General features: G+C 35.0%; 1 long non-coding RNA gene across 1 annotated transcript in view; it reads left to right on the top strand.

Moving 5' to 3' along the window:
- LOC145249746 (uncharacterized) overlaps positions 1-20,023 on the top strand; it is a 91,603-nt gene extending 71,580 nt beyond the window's left edge. The window contains exon 3 of the long non-coding RNA XR_013863573.1: positions 17,598-20,023. This is a non-coding gene — a long non-coding RNA (uncharacterized LOC145249746). The remainder of the gene's footprint in view (positions 1-17,597) is intronic.
- The last annotated feature ends 2,431 nt before the right edge of the window (positions 20,024-22,454 follow it).

Here is a 22,454-nt window from a genome sequence, read left to right on the forward strand (position 1 = left end):
GCAAAACAAAAAAAAAATTTTTTTTATATTTATACGAAAAAAGCCATTTTAAAATTTTTGATAAATAAATTAACAATTTTTTTTTAGCGAGCCGAATAATGCATGACCATTATTAAACAGAGCATGCTTTGAATAATCGATACAAAAAAAAAAAATTCGATAAATATTGTGCCCTTTGTGTTAAAAATAGCATCATTTTTTTCGATCTCGTTTGAAAACGTTTGCCGCCTTTCGACTACGGTGGACCAAACGCGCTGAAATAATTTTTTTTTATTCTGCTTTAAATTGCCCCCTCCCCCCATTTTGGGGAGCCTGGCCCCACACACATACACATTAAAAACCAAACTCATACAAATGGTCACCCATCTGGTACTGGCCAGCCTCAGCTTAATAATACATTGAAATTTTCGTCACTGAAAAATAAGTTTTTTTGGCCTGTTTAGTCTTCCATAGTTTTCGTCTCATCGAAAGAAAACGTAAACAGAGTCGATCTGAACTCTTCGGCGACGCGAAATATCTGGTTACATATATGAATAAGTGGAATTATTTGAAATTCAGGTACTTATATTATAATATTTTTGCATATTCTCTGAGAAAATCATCCTAAATCTTAGTTAGACAATAAATGAATAAATAAATTATTTCAAAAACCCTTTTTTTTAAATATTTAAGTACGTTTTTTGTGCAAGACAAAAAATAACAATTGTTAACTTTTTGGGAAAATTTAACATTTAAAATTGAATTAAAAATAGTAGAAAAAGTTTTACATTATTCTGTTTTCTATATAATAAAATTCAGGGTTTTATCTTTCTGGAAAAAAAAAGTTACTCAGAAATAATGGATTTTAATAAATGTAATTTAGTTTTAAAAAACAACAACAACTTGATTTTGCGGCCATTTTTGGCGGTGCCTAGCTAAATATATTATTACCACTGTAGGTATGTTAAGATGAATATAGGTTACGGGAAAAGAGAAAACAAACACGTGTTTAGAGCTATGGTAAAATACAGAGTAACTCCTGTGACGTTCGGTTATCTCCCATTTATTAACGTAACATTTACAAGGACATTATAGATACCATTTTTTTTTAGTGATATTTTCGTTTTACCCTTAACTCATATTGTGTATGTGTGTTGAAAACAGATAGAACTAACGGAACAGGAAACTTGGACCTTATTTCGGAAAAGAACTTTGTACTCAATCTAATAAAAGCTGATTGGCAGCATCCTTTTTCACTGACGATGTGATTCTCACCAACTTTTACTTTCGCTGTGTTCTCTCAGCTTTCATAAACATGGCACGCTTCAAAGTAGCACATGTGTACAGTTTGTCTTTCTCAAAATTGGACCCTTTCGTTAATCTGCATACGATCGGCGAGAATTCGTTCGCGCGACCGTTGAAGACAAAATCAACAAGGCGTTGCTATTTTTGTTTCTTCTATCATTCAGCAGCCAAATCCTACAAAACACGTGGGCGTTTTTGAGGCAAGGCAGATTTGTACTCATATTTTTTATGACATGCATAGTTTTAAATGAAAGTGATAGAGGAAAGTTTCGCCGAAAGCGGAAGTTACGAACATGGAAATTGTGCGAGCCTTTTCAAGTCTCACACAAAAACACACATTCACATTTGAAGCTATATTACTTGTCGCATACATACGCGCACACAAACATACGCGCCCACGTCCACACACGTACATATATTCACGTTCGCGTACACACACTCACATTCACGTGTATATACACACACGCTAACGTACACACATGTACTCACACACGCGCACACGAACGCACACATGGACGACGTCATTTCCGCTTTCAATGGAAATCCACACATGCGCAAAGACCACCGGAAACAAGTATAAAACAAAGAGCAATAACCGGCTTCTTTGTTTTAGGCCCAGCTTTCGTACATCACACCACTTGCTACTATGTGGAACAAAAAGCTAACAGACCGTATGTACACATTCTCACTTTTACTCTCTCTATCTACCACTGGTACCTGAGAACACCTTCGCGTAGCTGACTGCTAACATGGCGTACAGCTTAACCCACTATCTTTTTCTGTGTCTACACGCTGGACTATCATTCCAATTTCCATTACATTACACACTTCTTTTCCCACGCGCGAACAAACGATAGTGACCCGAACTTGAGATGAACACAGATTTCCTTTTCTTTCTACAACACCAACCCTGCAACGAACATTGGTTACATACGCGCGGACATGAACACATGTTATAACTAAAACGTTTATTCTTTCAACAGCAAATAAACGACGTTTATCTTATCCATCAATTGAGTCTTCGTTTCCTTCAATTCCATTCGTTTCATTATTTTCTTGTAGCGAGTTGGGGTATTATTATATCCTGGTCCGTTACATTTGATGGTGACGTAAATAAACGACGTTTATCTTAACCATCAATTGAGTCTTCGTTTCCTTCAATTTCATTCGTTTCATTATTTTCTTGTAGCGAGTTAGGGTATTATTATATCCTGGTCCGTTACATTTGATGGTGACGTAAATAAACGACGTTTATCTTAACCATCAATTGAGTCTTTGTTTCCTTCAATTCCATTCGTTCCATTATTTTCTTGTAGCGAGTTAGGGTATTATTATATCCTGGTCCGTTACATTTCAAAATCAATTGTAGTAAATGTGTTTCCATTTTACTGTTCATCATACGAAAACCGGTTTTTATATTTAAAAAAATATGTTTTGAGCCAATACACAAGGGTATTACGTTTTTATTTTTTTATTTATTTTCTAATATTTTTTTTTTTTTCTAAATATGGTGTATCTTTAAAAAAATATCAAAGTTTGAGACGTAACCACTAAAAGGAAAAGCTTAAAAGGTCTAGGCGTTATAAGGTCGCATCGTCTGGGATGTGTATGATTTCATTACACACACCAGCTGTTCCCTCTCGTTGTTATTGGCGTCTCAATTAACTTACACTGACATGTAAGGCTGCTTTTCAGTGGTATATTTATTAACTTTAGGCCAGTGTGACAATGGAGTTACAGAGAATCAGATAGATATATACATTAACAGATTGGTCATTGCGTTAGACAGAGAAAGAGAGAGGGGGAGAAAAAGAGAGAGAAACGGCGTGGGTCAACAATTTATGTTAGGTCTATATTATCCGCCTCACACCCATTAGTGTCTTAAGGAAAAACAATGCGTTGTGACTGTTTCGCTCGAGATCAAATATAAAAACAATGCTGAGATAAACGGATAGTACATACAGCACCTGGTACTCTCAAACGATTACACATTTTAGTACTAACCAGGCTTCATATCGCTTAACTTCGGTGTGTCAAAAGGATTAGGTTACACATACATATGATGACTTCTACTTCTTGACAGAAGTTTTCCATCTCTTCTGTTAAGTGTTATTGCGTTCGTGTGTACATGGGTGACTTTTTAATCCAGCTTTAGTCCTACATGAAAGTACACATACGTGACATAAAAACTTTCCTGTTGTAAAAGTGATCGCATGATAATATTGTGAATCCTCGAATGTCGTGTCAGGCCACTTTTAGATTTGCAGATTAGACCACAAATATGACAAATTAGCGTTGCCAGATGCGCTGTAGAAGCATACATATATAAATACATGCATACATACATACATACATATATACATATATACATACATATATATATATAAATACATGCATACATACATACATGCATATATACATACATATATACATACATGCATATATACATACATGCATATATACATATATACATACATATATACATACATACATATATACATACATACATATATACATACATACATGCATATATACATAGATGGACTACATACATACATATATACATACATACATACATGCATATATACATACATAGATGCATATATACATACATGCATATATGCATACATATATACATACATACATGCATATATGCATATATACATACATGCATATATACATATATACATACATACATATATACATATATACATACATACATACATACATATGCATGTCGTTTAACTTCGGTGATCTAATCGGTGCCAGTTGATGAACTTGGTTATGCTATACAGGGTGTTCCAAAAGTCTTATGCACATTTCAAGTCCTCATATCTGCTTGACTAGTAAAATGAAAGTTGTGCCATTTTAAAACTAAATACATTAAGATTTTGTAAGGCTATTGATTTTTCCATTACTTTTCAGATACAATCATGGCGTTTACTCAACTAGAAAAGGCGTTTTGTATGCTGGGATTTTGCAAAAACTGAATCATGGACACTTGTTCAACGTGCATTTCGCAAAAAAAAAAAAAAAAGATCCGGAAAACAACCACCAGAAAGGAAGGCCACATTGAGATGGCATGATTCATGGCGGATGGGTGCTTATGCCCAGCTAAGAGAACGGGATGACCCTCAACTTCAGAAGATGTGGTTGAACAAGTGCAAACGTCCTTCTACTGACAAGAATTGTACAATCAACTTGATGTGTATTGTGTGACTAATGGTGTTCATATTTTGAACATCTTTGAACATTCCATGTAAAACTTGAGATTATAAGATTTCTGAATATACCAGAAGTATTTTTATATCCTATAGTCCTTGAGATATTCAATGTCAAAATGTTCCCAAAACTTTTGGAATCCCCTGTATTTTTAATTAAATATTACACAGGAAAAAATTAATTCGTTTCATTACGAAAGAAATGTGCATCAATAATGAACAATATTTTAATCATCAAAGTTCTAATCTTGTGAGGGAGAAATGGGTGATAAATAAGGTGTAATGATTGTCGGATCAGGGTCCAAAATAACTTCTCCGGGTAAACGGAGCTGACGTAATTTTCGGAAAAGTGATTTTTGGTCCCTGGGCCAGGCTCATCTCGTTGTGGTGGTAAACAAATACGTTCGTTAAATCGTGATAATCTGAAAAGAAATAGAAATATTTATAAATATGTCGTTTCAAAATCGAAATTAAAAAAAATTCAAATGAAAACATGCAAATGAAATTGTCGCGTTTTTATTGCGGTAATTTTTCGGATAGTCTGGATTTTTTTTTTTTTTTTTTTTTGTCAGTTGACAACACTGATTTTTGTGATTCAATGATTAACACGCATGAAGGTACTTGTTCTCTCTCTCTCTCTCTCTCTCTCTCTATATATATATATATATATATATATATATATATATATATATATATATATATACTCCTATGAATCCGGTTTTCTTTTGCGTGTATTGGTATTCATATTAAAAACCCTCTTTTCTATTTATTTAAAAAGAAAATACAATTTTCTTATAAATGGCTTGTGAAATTGCATTCATTAGCAAAAGATCTAGCTAATTTGCATATTCTTTTAAACATTCATTTTAATTAATTTCCTATTAGTTTTTTCGGTTTTCTTATTATTTCTTTTAATGAATCATCATTATGCCAGATCAAACATACTCATTCCTGTGTCTCGATACATCTTCTATCATTATATGTGATCAGTTTTTTTTTATAATAGTCAACCTTATAGGAGCCTATTCGTGACCACACACACACACACACACACACACACACACACACACACACACACACACACACACACACACTGACGTTAAGCTTTATATATATATATATATATATATATATATATATATAGAGAGAGAGAGAGAGAGAGAGAGAGAGAGAGAGAGTGTGTGTGTGTGTTCCAAAAGTCTTCGACACATTTTGATATTGTAATCTCAAATTTTTCATGGAATGTTCAAAGATGTTCCATGTGAGCACCATTGGTCACACGACACACATCAAGTCGATTGTCCAATTCTTGCCAAACCCGTCTCAACATTGCGTTGCCAATGGTTGCAACAGCTTCTGTTATTCGAGCCTTCTGTTCATCCACATCTCTTGGAATGGGAGGCACATAGACCAGTCTTTTCACAAAGCCACACAAACAAAAATTGCAGTGTGTGAGATCTGGAGATCTTGGAAGCCCGTTGTAGAATTTTTTTTTTTTTTTTTTACATGGAGTTCACCACTTATCAAGGCCCAATGGCCACTCGGGGATAAGGGTTATTGTGTGTACAGTAATCAATGGGATAGTGTAGCAATAGTATTGGAGAATTGATAAGGTGTCATTACTTAGGGTGGCGGTTCATCAGGAATTTGTTTGTGTTGGACTTGAAGATATCCAGGTTGAACTCGGGAGGGAAACAGGCAAGAGGAACAGAGTTCCACATGCGTGCAGTTCTAAGAAAGAAGCTTTGTTCATGGAATCTAGGTTTTGATTTAGGCACAGATAAGGAGTGGGGAAAATTATTGACGGTGGTTTCAGCTAGTCGGGTGCTTTTTTTAAAAAGATTGGCGAGGGGGGACCAGAGAATGGAGCTCAGACGAGCACTTGCCATGGAAATAACGATAGAATAAAGACAGGCTCGCTACGTCTCTTCTGTGGGAAAGAGGTTGCAGGGTAGAGAAAAGGGTATCCCCCACCAAGCCACGAAGTTTATTTTGTACTCTGTCAAGGCAGGATAGGTTGTCCATGATTTAGTTTTTGCAAATTCAAGTACACAAAGCGCCTTTGCTAGTTGAGTGAACGCCATTACTGGATCTGAAAAGAAAAGAAAAAAGTCAATAACCTTATAAAAACCTTAATGCTAAATGCATTAATTTTTTTTGTAAAGTTATTGATTTCTTTCTTTTTGAGCTTTAAAATGACACCAACTTTATCTTACTATCATTGCTAATTAAGCAGATATGGTGACTTGAAATGTGTCCAAGACTTTTGAAACACTTTGTACTTTACCAATGATATCCGAGATGAAGCAAACATTTTTTTTTGTAATAATTGTCGAGTTTTAGCGTTTAAATAAGTTCAAAACTTTGTAAATAATCGATTTTTTCAATGTTAATCAATTTATCGTCATATAAAAATACGTACGGCACGTATTTTTTTATATAGAAAATCGCTTCAGACAAGGCATGAAATTATGACTAGATCCCTGGCGACACCAGATGATCATGCTTTTCAAATAGAGGAAGAGAAGATGGGAGAGGATGAGGTATGGTTAGGGAGCAGGCTGACACTTGGTCAAGGAAAAACAGATGTTTATGAAAAATGTCCAGAAGAAATAAAATATTTCAACGGGAAATAAATAGTTATCGCTTATCACATCAGTGCCGGGGTGGGGTTTTTAAGAGAAAGACAAACGAGAATTGACATCTATCAACAACGGAGAGGTTGTTTTTAAAATCTTTTTTGAGCGAGATGAAGAATTGTGGTGAGGGGTCGCCGTCAAGCATTGTTCGATCTGGGGTGACTAATAACTCCTAATTACAAGATAAGTTAACACCTCAGTGCAATGAGGGTTAAAAAGTGGTATAGATGAAGCCGAGAGGAGGAGGAGAAATTAGGGAAACAGAGAGAGGGAGGAAATTCAAAAGAAGAAAAAGGGAGTACAAATTAATAGGGAACGAAGAGAAAGAGAGAAAGGGAAAGGAAAGAAAGAATAACTCCAGAAAGGTGGAAGGGGAATTTCTGATTTGATAAAAACGATTGGCTTTTTAGAGTTAGAGCCCTTTTTTTACTGACTGGCATCGAGACGTCCACATCGCTCTCGCCCCGCCTAGGGTGGGGGGAGGAGAAACCCTCATAATAGCTAAGTTGAAAAGCTCTTGTTCTTAGCTGGGAAATTAATTAGAGGAACTTGTTATGCAACCTGCATCATGAAGCTCGGATCAAAGAACTCGACTTTAAACAAGTGTAAAACGATTTATGAATAATTATTTTGTTTCGTTATATAAAAATGTCCCACAGTTTTTCTTTCTTTCTCGATTGCCGGCCTGAATGAAGATGCAGTTTATTTCAGGTATGCCCTGGCGCCAGATGATGAAAGAGATGGACTGGATCCAGCACGAAGCCAGAGTGACGACCGAAATCGACAATGTTGCCACACAGACTTAGGGTCATGCACATTTCGCGTGCCCTGAGCAGTAGAAAGATATTTTCCAGTGACCAGTGAGAGTCTGGTTACCCTTGAGGGGTCCACCACTAGACAAGTAAGATTGTAGCCCTACTGGGTTGCATCTATGGTCCTGTGAACTGGGGGCGACGAACACGGCCAGAAGTACATCACAAGTATGCTCCAGTGAACCAGGATAGCGACGGATGCGGCCCGGCCCTCGGACAGAGAGTGTGTTAGGGTTGTAAAATCAGTTGCTGTAAGGAGCTAACAACGAACGATGATTATTGCAGGGACAAGAGAATATTCATTCATTTCATATGAATCAGACGATCCAATTGTTGGCATTGGTTTCCCTGATACCTTTCTAGTCAGAATTATTTTTTTAAAAGATGTTACAGGAATGTTCACGTGAAAGTTGCCAACATCCAGAGTTAAAGCCATTCTGCAGAAACAAACTGGATTCGAACCCGGTTCATGCAGGTAACGAGTTGGTGTCATTAACCACTTAGCCATCGTCACCTTCCAGTTCTCAATTTCTTCGAATAGTAGATCTAATTTAAAAGCATATTCATCTGTGAAGATCCTAAGAACTAAATGGGCTAAAATAAAGAAAACCACAGTTCCCAGCTTACTACAACATGGTCGTATTCAAATCCAATGTAAACAAATATTGGCTGCTTCCTTACGTAGGTAAAATCTAAAATAAATAAATAAATAAATAAAATTCAAATAAGTTTTTAAAATCACTCCAAAAATTAAAAAAAACAAAAAACTATGTCACTTTAATCACATCTGGAGAGGAGGTGCTCACAGCAACCTTCCCGGCGTTGACAGAGTTCAAAACCGACTTCGAAATCTAGTAGTTCTTTTCTTCACCACCCCCTCCCTTCGCCTTGCAACTTCTTTCCCACAGAAGAGACGTTGCGAGTCTATCTCTGTTCAATCATTGTTTTCATGACGAGTGTTTAACTAAAAATCAGTCTATGATCCCCCCTCCAAAACATTTACAACAACACTCGTCTAGTTACAACCACTGCTAAAAAAATTACCCTACTTTCTGTCTGTGCGTAAAACTAAACACAAATTCCGTCAACAAAGACCTGCCCACCTGTGAAATTCTATACCGCTGAACTACTTTCCAGCTAACTACAACATGACTGTTTTCAAGTTCAATGTAAACAAGTTTTTATTTAGGTGTCCTATCAAATAATAAAATCCGACCAGTTTTCACAACTATTGATCATCTCGGTGTTGACACAACGGTCACCTGACACTCATAATCCCTTATCCTCGAGTGGCACTTAGGCCTTGATAAATAATACTCTCTTGTAAATAACACATGCGCATACACAAATACATTATCAAGGCGACTGCAAGGAAGGTGATCTCCCTTTATCGTGCTAGAAAATCAGTCACACCAGATAGTCCATCTATAAATCTAGAAAAGTGAGAATGTGTGTATGAGAACACTTCTTAACCTATATACTCAACGAATTTTTTATCTACAGACTTGAAATTTGGTATATAGGGTATTCAGATATGTGGAAAAATTTTCCAATGGTTTTCACTCGGAAAAAGAACTGCTAAGGGGTCAAAATTGAAAAATTAGTACGTGAGGGTCGTCGGATTTTTATCTGTTTGCTAAGTGATTCATGAATGCGCATGCGTAAATAGTTCTCATGACAAATTTTTTATGTTAAGAATAAGTAGGTTTGAAAACACTGATTAAAGATTGTCTGAAGCTGGCTTAATGGTTATCGTACTTGAATCACTGCCTTTAGGTTTTGGTTTCGATCTCGATTTTTTTTTTTTTTTTACTTTCAAGAAGAGAACTGTTTAGAAAAAGTATAATACTCGCATGCACATGTCTCAGTTTTTTTTTTTTTTTCATTTAAAAAAACAATTTTAAATGAAATTAATGTTACGTTTAATACTTACGGCGGTCTTGGATATGACCTTAAACTATATCCAGTGGTGAGGCCCCAGCTTGTGGGCTTTGGGGAGTGTGGAGTAACCCTTTAATTACCGTTGCTCTCAGGTCCACTCTGACCCAGAGTGGTAGTACCTGTTAGGGTCCCAACTATGGGTTAAATAGAAATCGATGTGAAAACAACAAATATATTCTATTAAAAAAAAAAAATTTCTTCAAAATCTTTGGATTCGGCATTAAATAACCCGAAAAGGGTTGATATGCCGTAAAACAAAAACAACCAACCAACCAAAAATACTTACGGCATTATTGTGTTTTATAAATAAGAATTCTACATTAATTAAAATATAATATTTATGCGCATTTTACGACCGGGCAACGCCAGGCGGCCTGCTAGTTTCCTCGATTTTTATAAGGTCACAATTCGTCCATGCATGGAGTATTGTTGCCATATCAGGACTGGTGCAGTTATCACTAGTCTCTCTCTCTTTTAGACAAATTATAAACAGTCTCATCTAATCAGCCAAGTTCCAACCCCTGTTTTATCGTCGCAATGCTGTATTCCTCCCTTTGCATGTTTTACAAGTACTTTAATTGAATAGCGACTGACTCTCTCTCTCGGAGACGGTAAGTTTGGGAAAATGAGTTATAAATAAAAAACCAATCCAAATACTGTTAAAAACCCGCCGAATATATGTCAGCCTATGTCATGGTAACCTATATTGAGCGAGTTTCTAACAGTATTTTGTCTGGTTTTTTATTTATAACACATTTTCCCAAACTTGCCGCCTCAAAGAGAGAGTCGGCTGCCATTTTAAATTTTCCAATACATCGGTAAACACTGTATGCTTTTCGAGCTGAATAAACATGTTACATTAAATATAAACACTAAAACTTATCTAGTTGGGTAGAAAAGTAACTTATCTTGCCTTTAACAACATTTATTTGTTCTATATTTGTTTTGTGACAACTTTTTCGAATCTATGTGTGCAGTAAAACAAACCCGGGTGATTTTCTATGAGAATATGCAAAAATATTATAATATAAGTACCTGGATTTCAACTTATTCATATAGGCCATCAGTTACTTTGCGTTGATTTAAACAATGTTTACATTTGTACTTGATAAAAAAAAACTATGGAAGACCAAACAAGCATAAAAATACTTATTTTTCAGTGACGAAAATTTCAGTGTATTATTAACGCTGAGGCTGGCCAGTACCAGATGGGTGACCATTTGTATGAGTTTGGTTTTTAATGTGTATGTGTGTGGGGGTCAGGCTCCCCAAAATGGGGGGGGGCAATTTAAAGCAGAATAAAAAAAATTCAGCGCGTTTGGTCCACCGTAGCCGAAAGGCGGCCAACGTTTTCAAATGGGATCGAAAAAATGATGATATTTTTAACACAAAGGGCACAATATTTATCAATTTTTTTTTTGTATCGATTCTTCAAAGTAGAATGATAATACGTGTTTTCTTTCTTTATTTTTGTTTCGTAATGACACAAAAAGTGTTAAAACTAGAGTATTTTTTTTAATAAATATTTGGTTTCGTTTTTCGTATCTTAACTCCGTGATCAAGTTTATTTTTTTTTAAGCAAGAGTTAAAAATATTTTTTTTAAATATTACGGGGGTGCATAGTCTCTTTTAAAGACAATATCTTCTTCAAGAACGGTCATAAAATGTTTTCCATCGATATTTATTCAATAAGGGACCAGTTTTCCTACCTAGCAAAAGGGGACGAGTTTTCCGGGGTCGAGTTTTCTGGGTACGGGTTTCATATAAATATCGTTTATGAAAATTAGTACACTGTTATAAAGTTCATTCTTCTCTTAATAATCGCTGAAAATTTCTTATTGATTGGATAATTACCTCATTTTTGGTAGATTTTTAAAAAGACGGTCCGTCAAAAAGTACTTACCTGCCCCCCCCCCCCAGTTTTGGCGGTGCCTACTGTCCATCTATGGAACACCACACCGCGGGTCTGCTTCCTAGCTGACTATAACATGGCCATTTTCAAGTCTAACCTAAACAAGTTCCTGTAGAAAAAAAAACGAACAAACACACACACACACACACACACACACACACACACACACGCACGAGCATACACAAATTCCTTCCGAACATTCCCGCCACTCCCCCCAATCTAACTCTAACCATCACACACAAATCCCACCTGCAAATTCCTGATCCATACATCTGGCAGGCTATTGTTAAAAAATAACAGGTTGATTGAACAAAGACGTTTATAAATAGAAATGGGCAAGTCGTCACGAAAACCGTGAAATGTGGAAGCACCCCGGGGATGACAAAGTGTGAAAAAAATCAATTCCATTTCTTTGAATCTCATAAAGTCAGTGTGCACGAATAGATCCAATGAAGTCTTTGTTGCGCCTTTTAGCGAGGTGCAAAGTGTAGTATCTGTTTTGATACTACACTTAATATTTTCTGTTTTCGATCAGTAAACGAGAAATCCTTCTAGACTGAGTCAAATTAAACAATTTCAATCTAGAGTACTGCTTTTAAGAAATTGGATTTCTCAACATTAAAAATCGACCTTGTGTTTTATTCTGCTCTCGTGGGGAGGAAAGTAAACGAGCACTATTTATCCGCTTCCCACTTTAGCCAGACAATTTGACCTGTGGAGGGAACCCAGTGACCTGGAGAGGGAAGGGACACTTTGAAAGAGCACAAACGAACTCATCGACATTAACCGATAGATGCGTCTCAAACGACCGACAATAAGACAACCTCCATCCCGAAGGAGGAGATGATGCCTGGTCCGAGGCACCTCCTAGGACAGAGGCAGATCATATCTCACCTTACCAAAGAAGGGGCTTATGGTCCAGGACAATCTACAGATTACAAGAATTATATCGCAAGGACTCATGGAGCAACGGATAAAAGTGCTAAATATCTAAATTATATTGTTCTGTTGATTGAAGGTTCAATCCTTGGTGCGGGCGATACTAAAAATACAATTATGAATTACTTACGACTTCTATCCGGTTAAAATTAACGGAGTAGTCTAACCACGTGGAAATTCCGTACATATTTCAGATGTCCCGTACAGATTTCAGATGTTCGAAATTCCGTATAGATTTCAGAATTCGACAAGATGCACCTGAAGAAGGCCGGAGGTTACATCAACCGAAATAATGTCAGTCCGTCTCATTAACCATTTAGTCACCGTCAACTCTCAATACATGAGATGCTACCAGAATAGGAAGCTGTATTATAACGAGGTATGAAAACTGCGTATTCATAGGGACTTATCTTTCTTCTTCTGTGTACATAAAACCAAACGAAATTTCCATGAACAGAGTTTATTTCCAAGAACTTCCTGCCTATGGAAAACATTACCAAGAGATTGCTTTCGTGCAGACTACAACATGGTTGTCTTCAAGTCCAACTTCAACAAATACCTGTTGAGCTGTCCTCTCCATTCCGCAGGTCATTCTAATCCTCTCCTGGTGTTCGTCATCCAGTCAAGACTCTCATTAACATATCCTTTTAGATAAAGTCAAAGTGGGTTATCTGTTCGGAGACTACACTTTATTTATTTTATTTGTCCTTGCTCATTGAAAGAGGAGCCCTTCTAAACTAGAGCAATTTTTTTTTCAACCCAGAGTCCCATATTTTTGGGAGATCTACATTTTTCTTTATATTAAAAAGTGACTTCGGTCAGCATGCTCTTCCTCATGAGCGCTGGCTTTTCAAATCCCACTTTTCTGACCTTGCGTCACATTTTCTCATTGTGGGAGATAAAAAAAAAAACAAAAAAAAAAACTCTGCCCTCGTGGCGAGGCAAGCAAATAGGAACATTTATCTTTCAAACCTATACGTTATTTAACTCGCGGACACTCGCGGACCGGATAAAAGCATCGGATTCACCTGCGGGCTTAATTTTTATAGTCGGTCAATGGACATTCGCTAGCTTTCTTTATGTGCATCCTGTTGGTCAACCTACTGTGATTAAATTCTAGAGCGGTTTGACCTTTACCCTTGCGATCTTTCCGAATAATGGGAGCAGAAATTTGCAATTAAAAAATACTTGAGAAGGTGGTGATGGGGGGGGGGGTTACTGTATTTGTTTTCTTTTTTTTTTTTTTTTTTTGTAACAGGTTCGCATGGGAGCGGGCTATGGCTCCAAAACGCCACTGCTTGATGGTGGGGATGAGTTTTAACAGTGTTTGTCTAACATCTCCTTTCTGTTTAGCCGACGCCGGCGTCTACATTAGTGACATTCTTGACCGAGTTAGTCAGGTGTGTAGAAATTAGGTTGACCAACAGGATGCACATAAAGAAAGCTAGCGAATGTCCATTGACCGACTATAAAAAATAACAAGGGATTTAGAAACAGTAATGACCGTTTCCATTTTTGTTAAGCTTAACGGTTTGTTGTTAGGCCTGAGTTTACTGGCGTTTATTTCGATGAACGGATTAACGTATAATAGGGTAGGCCGATTTTGGAATTATGACTGTGTCTATGCAGAGAAAGTTGTTTTATAACTTCTTGGCCTTCGGGTGAAGATCAAAGTGTAGTATCTATTCTCCAGATGCTACAGTTCAATTTCTTGTTCTCTCTGTAAATGGAGGATAAATCCTTCACGATTGAGACAATTTTTATTTTTGTTCCTTTTCTCCACATTAAAAAAAACGACCCTGGTGTCTAACTCCGTCTTATTGAAAAAATTCAATATGCTGACTTCGGTAATCGTGAAGAAAGAGAGAGCCTGTTTCCTCCGTTTGACTAAAGGTGGCGTTAATGTCTGTCCACCCAGTTACGGAAGCACAAAATGTATATAATGGCACCGACGGTGCCAGGCACCGTTGAAATAAAAATAAATGTTTAATTTTAAACATGTTTTTTTTTGTTTTTTTTTTTTGCAAACATATTTAAGTTTGTTTGTTTTTGTTTTTTTTCAAACATATTTACGTTTTTTTTTTTGTTTTTGCAAACATATTTAAGTTTTATTTTTTCAAACATTTACGTTTTTTTTTTTTTTTTTTTTTGCAGGCATAAACTAAATATTTTTGAAATATTTTTCTTTTAGAAAAGTTTGCTTATGCACTTATTGTACCGCGCTATTTTTTGATAGTAGTTTCAAGTAAGATTCAGGTTTTACAATATCCTTTTTCAAATATATATATAAATACTCGCGGAAAAGGTAAAATAAAAAAAATTAAGAAAAAAGGGGTGGGGTCCATAAAAAAATGATAAAAGAAAAAACGTTGATTTTGTTATTATAAGAACGTAAAAAATACTCGCGGAAAAACGGTTGTACCCATAAATATGTTTAAAAGAAAAATATAGCAAAAACATTTAATTTATGCTTGCAAAAAAAAAAAAAAAATTAAAATTAAAACAAAAAAAAAAAACGTAAATGTTTGAAAATAAACCAGCAACAAAACGTAAATGTTTGCAAAAACAAAAAAAAAAAAACGTAAGTATGTTTGAAAAAAACAAAAAACTTAAATATGTTTGTAAAAAAACAAAAAAAAACATGTTTAAAATTAAAATATAACAAAAACATTTATTTTTATTTCAACGGTGCCATTATATACATTTTGTGCTTCCGTAACTGGGTGGACAGACATTAACGCCACCTATAGGCAAACAGAGGAAACAGGCTCTCTCTTTCTTCATGATTACCCTGACTTCACGCCGGTGTTAAATAAAAAAATAGTCCTGTCATATTAACCTGTTTTTTTTTTAAGAAAAAATATGAAGAAAACATAATCAATAACATTTTTCGTTTGTTTGTTATATCTATATTGTTTTCAGAAAACTAAACGAGCACTGGCAAAAAATGAAACACTGCAAAATATTTAATTTAAAATAAATTGAACAACTAATAAATCGGGGCTTCTTTTTACCCGGTAATTTTTTTTATTTACACCGACGCATCGGGGTTGTTTACATTTTACATGTGTTTTAATCGGAGCTTATTACAAATATAAAATAATTAAAAGTTTTGCATTTTGTATGTTAGCAAATTTAAATTAAGGAAAAGAATAGAGTGATACCTACTGTTGGAGCAACTAGTACTGTTCTAGCAGATGAAGTTATCCATGTTTGACAACAACATAACAGTGTAGATGAACAAAGCTTCTTTCTTAGAACTGCACGCCTGTGGAACTGTCTTCTATGTGCCTGCTTTCCAGCTGACTACAATATCGGGACAAGATCAAAGTGTAGTATCTGTTCCGGCAGATGCTGCACTTAAGATAATTTGTACCAGTCAATGGAGGGGAAACCCTCTATACTGGGACAATTATTATTTTTGGTAACCAGAGTGCCCCCTTTTTGCCTACTTTAAGGGGAGCTGGTTTTTACCTCACATTAAAAACGGCCTTGTGCCTAATTTGCTCAGTGGGGGAGCAAATAAACACCATCTGTTCCGGCAGATGCTGCAAGCTATGACTAGCTATGACTAGCAAAGACCAGATGTGGGAGCAACCCCACATGCCTGACCATTAACCAGCTCCCATTTCCCACCTCTCGGGAGCTGGTCCCCTTTTTCCCTTCCCCCTCCCTTCACTCCTCACATTAAAAATCGGCCTTGTGCCTAATTTGCTCGGTGGGGGAGCAAATAAATACCATCTGTTCCGGCAGATACTGCAAGCAAAGACCAGATGTGGGGGCAACCCCACATAGCTGACCTTTAACCAGCTCCCATTTCCCACCTCTCGGGAGCTGGTCCCCTTTTTCCCTTCCCCCTCCCTTCACTCCTCACATTAAAAATCGGCCTTGTGCCTAATTTGCTCGGTGGGGGAGCAAATAAATACCATCTGTTCTTCAGATGCTGCACTTCTATTTCTTGTTCTCTTTCGGTGGAGGAGAAATCCTTCACGACTGAGACAATTTTTATTTTTGTACCTTTTCTCCACGTTAAAAAACGACCCTGGTGTCTAACTCTGTCCCGTGGGGAGGCATAGTAAATAGGTACACCAGAATGAACTTCCTTTTAAGACATCATTTAAATCCATTGATGGAACTGCACGAAGCACAACGTCATTCACTGGTCCACTCGGAAAATTGTGTGGCAGCAATTACCATAATTTGCCTCCAGTTGACTTTTATTAATAAGTAATCCTCTAGATAGTATGTACTCTAGTCTAACAGAAAACTGATCTCACTGAGGGCCAAAGACTACTTTTAGAGTATGCTGTGTAGATTTCAAGTACGCAGCATGGAGTATCGGACCTTTAAATCAGTTAAGATGGCTTACTTTGGACATCAGATTAATGTCTTTATGAACCAGAAAAATTAATCCCTCAGAACTAACCAATAAAATGCACAACCTGGTTAGATTTATAGCAGAGGTATATGCAGTTAGCTGATTATAAATTAAAATATATAATAAATTTCAGAACTAGCAATTATATATTTTTAAAATGATCCAGCAGATAAAATAGCAGCCTCCAAAAATTTAAGGAATTGCATTAAAAGTATTCAATTTAATGTTTTTGCCCTTTTTGCCAGTGAATATTTTGTTCTCAATATTAAAATCAGATGAACTGGAAATGAGATCAAAAGTCAATAAAATTTTAGTTATTAGGCAAGTAAACATTCATCCAAAGCTGATCGAATTGTATACATCGATTTATATGTTCTTTATTAATTAGTATTTTAATTTCATTATAAGAAAAATAAAAGTGTTCATTTGTTCAAGTCGATTAAATAAATTGATTTCCATTTTATTTTTCAGGAATGGTGAACCAGTGAAAAAGCGTTTAAAAATTTTTCGAAGATAAATTTTGAGGCTGCACATTGGACACATTTGATAGACCTTCTCCAAAGTGGAGTTTCAGAGCCAACATTTACTGAAGAATTATCTAATGATGAACTTCGGGAATTATTAACGAGCGGCAGAAAGCAAGAGTTACCGGATTTGCCTGCACATTCACAAAGTGTGGAAAGGGCCGTAAAATTAACATCTGAAGCCTGCCAATCAGTCTATGGACTTGAAGCAAGGCATAGACATATACTTGCTAAAGCCTTGTGCTGTGAAATGAGGCCATTTTTTGCTGCAGTGGGTTTACATAGAAAGAATTTTGACATGATGGAGTAAAAATAGTTATATTTTCTATCTTGCAACTGTTGAGATTTTTTTTTTTTTTTTTGCTGAAACATAGAGAACTCACTAATAATGAACAATATGTGCAGTATTTTCTGTTGAAACTGTTTTTTCAAACAGAATTAAAACTTTTTTTCATTGATAACAGAAAATTACATTTTTTTTACAGCTATAACACAATAAAGTAAAATGCAGCGAGCGTTTCAAGAATCATGGAAATCGGTGTTTAGTAGAGTTTCTGATAAATGTCAAAGGAAATAAGCTTTGTCTTGGTAACGGATGTTATGAATTAAAGTTGAAAATGCAAATGTGAAGTATCATGCTTCAATTGTGCTCAAAACAGAAACATTCATTTTGAACACACCTTTATCAGATCAAAGAACCTTCTGTTGATTTTATTTACTGCTTGTGCTGTTAAAATGGCTTGAATTAAAGTTGAAAACTAAAAAGCCAAGCATCATGATTCTGTTGTGCTATAAATGTACTTGCAATAACCCTTATCCCTGAGTGGCTTCCGGGCCTTGATAAGTGATGATCACTGTGCAAAAAAAAAAAAAAAAAAAAAAAAACAGAAACATTTCATTTATTTCGAACGCACCCCTGTCTTATCAAAGAACCTACTGTTGATTTTATATGTTGGATATTTCGGCTTGCATGGTAATAGAACTTCTCAAATGCACTTGTGATGTTAGGCTGTGTAAGGCGTTAACTTTGGTCAAAATCACCTGTTCCTTCTTTCATCGGATTATTTCAATTACCGATTATCGATACTTATCGAAGACATTCCGATAAAAAAAACCTCAGAACACCGAGAGACACATAAAGTATCTCGTGTGAAGTTTAATAAAAATCGGCTCAGCCGTTGTTGAATCCATATGAGTTACACGCACACACACACACACACAACAACAACAACAACAACAACACATACACGCACACACACACACAAAGTTCCTTTTATGTAACAGTAGAGATAAAAGCAGTGTTTTTTTTATAAATAAATCCGCAATATACCGAATTATAACAAATCATAACGAAACATAACGAAATATAGACCTTTAAAATTTAAAACGATTAATTGACGTCATAATCGTCCGCCATTTTGAATGAGAAACTATACATTACAAGTTGTTGTCCAGAATTCAACTTAATTTTTTTTTTAAATACAGAAATCTTTATTATGTATGTATCCGTAAGGGAACGAAATTGTCATATTCCAAAAATCACATATTAATCAAATAGTTTTTTATAATAGAAAATCATTTTTGTTACGATTTTTAGCGATTAATAGCACATCGTAAGGTCAATTTTGATATATATATATATATATATATATATATATATATATATATATTTATGGAGAGGTTATTAACGGGTAATAACAAACGATGAATTGTTAAAATGGCGAAGCGATACACACGAACTTTGCTTACTTATAAAATTGAATTTTCTTATTAAAGAAAAACTACTTGACTAAGATTTTTGGAATATGATATTTTTTTTTTCATGACAAGGAGATACATCAAAATTTTTCTATATATTTTTTAATTATGGTTATAATATAATCATCAAATTACTATAATTTCCAATGATTTTTTTTTTGTTTTTTTTTTTTTTTGAATAACTAAAGGTACACGGCTGAGCCCTTCTAGGCAAAAATTCATGAAAAGCAAACAACAAAACTCGGGACTTTTATGAAGGTCATCGATCATAAAGATTCAATTTCACAATGTGACGTTTAGAATCGCATGAATAAATATCAGAGGTTTATGGTAGGATTAATAGCTTTAGTTATTTTATCATTTTATTTTGTGGCGCCATGTTTTATATTCAGGCCAAAAGTTCGTCTGTTTGAAAAAAAAATGTGGGTACGTTCTGCGATCGAAGATAAAAGATAACGAGATGGATAGATTGAGAGTTGAATGATGGTTAATATTATGATGGTTAATATTATGATGGTTAAATATAACAAAATTGAAAATCTTCAAATTTCGTCCATGAAAAGCAAAATACCGACACAGAAAAAAAGCAATTCGGGTTTGTTTTACTATACGCATAGATACCAAAGAGTTATCAATATATATATATATATATATATATATATATATATATATATATATATATGAATTTAGGAAAACTTGCCCCCGGAAAACTCGTCTCCGGAAAACTCGTCTCCGGAAAACTCGTCTCCGGAAAACCCGTACCCGGAAAACTCGACCCCGGAAAACTCGTCCCCTTTTACTAGGTAGGAAAACTGGTCCATTATGAATAAATATCGATTGAAAACACATTTTATGACCGTTCTTGAAGAAGATATTGTCTTTAAAAGAGAATACACATCCCATAATATTTTTAAAAATATTTTTACTTATTTACTGTTGTTTTAAAAAAATTCAATTAATTTTTCTAAGTTTCCGTTTTCTACCTAACTTTGAAAGTTTTTGGTCTTTCAACTTATTTTAAAAAGTTTTTTTAGTTAAAAAAAAAAAAAAAGTAATGTTGAGTGTTACTTATGAAGAAAATATGTCCGACATAAGAGGATCACGTCTTAGGAGGATAATTGCTCAAAAATAGAAAATTAAAGAAAATATTAAGGTAGATATAGTTTTAAAACGTGCCCCCCTCCAAAAGAAAATAAATTCGTATATTTTTAGGTTATAATGCATATCCCATAATATTTTTAAAAATATTTTTACATGTTTATTGTTTAAAAAAATTAAATTGATTTTCTAAGTTTTCGTTTTCTACCTAGCTTTGTAAGTTTTTGGTATTTAAACTTATTTTAAAGAGTTTATTTAGTTAAAAAGAAATAACAAGTAATGTCGCACTCGACATTACTTAGTAAATAATTTTGAACAAAAAAATGTCCGAAAATTAAAGAAAATACTGAGGTAGATACAGTTTTAAAACGAGTCTCCAAAAGAAAATAAATTTGTATATTTTTAAGTACTGCACAAGTGCCCCCGAAATGACTTTTAAACGATACCCTCCCCACTAGCTTTCGAAATAATAACGTTATTTCAGCGCGGTACCAAAATTACATAAGACCGTGTTTTCTTTTTTGTAATAACACAGGAATTATTTAAACTGAATTAATTCTTCTAAATAAAATAATTGCTTTCTTTGATAATACGTGTTTTCTTTCTTCATTTTTGTTTCGTAATGACACAAAAAAAATTTTAAATGGCGTGTTTTTTTTTTTCATAAATATTTGGTTTCGTTTTTCGTATCTTGACTCCGTGATCAAATTTATTTTTTTTTAAGCAAGAGTTTAAAATATTTTTTTTAAATATTATGGGGGTGCATAGTCTCTTTTAAAAACAATATCTCTTTCAAGAGCGGTAATAAAATGTGTTTTCAATCGATATTTATTCAATAAGGGACCAGTTTTCCTACCTAGCAAAAAGGGGTGGTTTTCCTGGTACGAGTTTTCCGGATACGAGTTTTCCGGGTACGGGTTTTCCGGAGACGAGTTTTCTCGGGACGAGTTTTCCGGGCACCATTATGAATATATATATATATATATATATATATATATATATATATATATATATATATATATATATATATATAGCATACAGTCTTTATCGGTATATGTGAAAAAGACAAATGGCGGTGTGCTCGCTGTTGGATACATTAAGTTTTTGGATCTTAAATGGAACACATACATCAAATTTGTTGCCAATGCCACTGGAAAAATGGTGGGATCCTTCTATCGATCCAGTAGATATCTCACTGCTGATGCAATTTCCTATCTATATAAGAGCCAGGTACGTCCAAGGATGTAGTACTCGTAGGAGATGCCCTTTTCTTTTCCCGGCAACCTCTATTTCACAGAAGAGATGTTGCGAATTTGTCTCTGCTTTATTGTTATTTTCATGGCAAGTGCTCGACTGAGCTTCAATCTATGGTCCCCCCTCGCGAAACTTTCACAAGAAACACTCGTCTAGCTGAAAACACTATCAATAATTCCCCCCCCACTTTTTATCTGTGCCTAAACCTAAACGTAGATTCCATGAACAAAGCTTCTTTCTTAGAACTGCACGCCTGTGGAATTGTCTTCCGTTTTCCTGCATTTCAGCTGACTACAATATGGTTGTCTTCAAGTCCAACGCAAACAAGTTCTTGATGAGCCGTACCACTTGTTAACCAATTAACCGAATTTCCATTACTAACGATTACTATATTGTTCAATTGATTACTGTACACTCTTAACCCTTATCCTCGAGTGGTCTCTGGGCCTTGATAAGTGGTGATGCCTATGTAAAAAAAAGAGTTCAAACTAAAAATACTATACAAAATACCGTTAGAAACTCACTAAATATATGTCAACCCATGTCACGGTGACATATATTGAGTGAGTTTCTAACAGTATTTTGTATAGTTTTTAGTTTGAACTCCTTTCCCCAAACTAAACGTATCCAACAGCGAGCACGCCGCCATTTGTTTTTTACACATATACCGATAAAGACTGTGTGCTTTTCGAAC

The sequence above is a fragment of the Euprymna scolopes genome, chromosome 28 (genome assembly GCF_053919585.1).
Source record: "Euprymna scolopes isolate OS-2025 chromosome 28, ASM5391958v1, whole genome shotgun sequence".
Taxonomy (NCBI): domain Eukaryota; kingdom Metazoa; phylum Mollusca; class Cephalopoda; order Sepiida; family Sepiolidae; genus Euprymna; species Euprymna scolopes.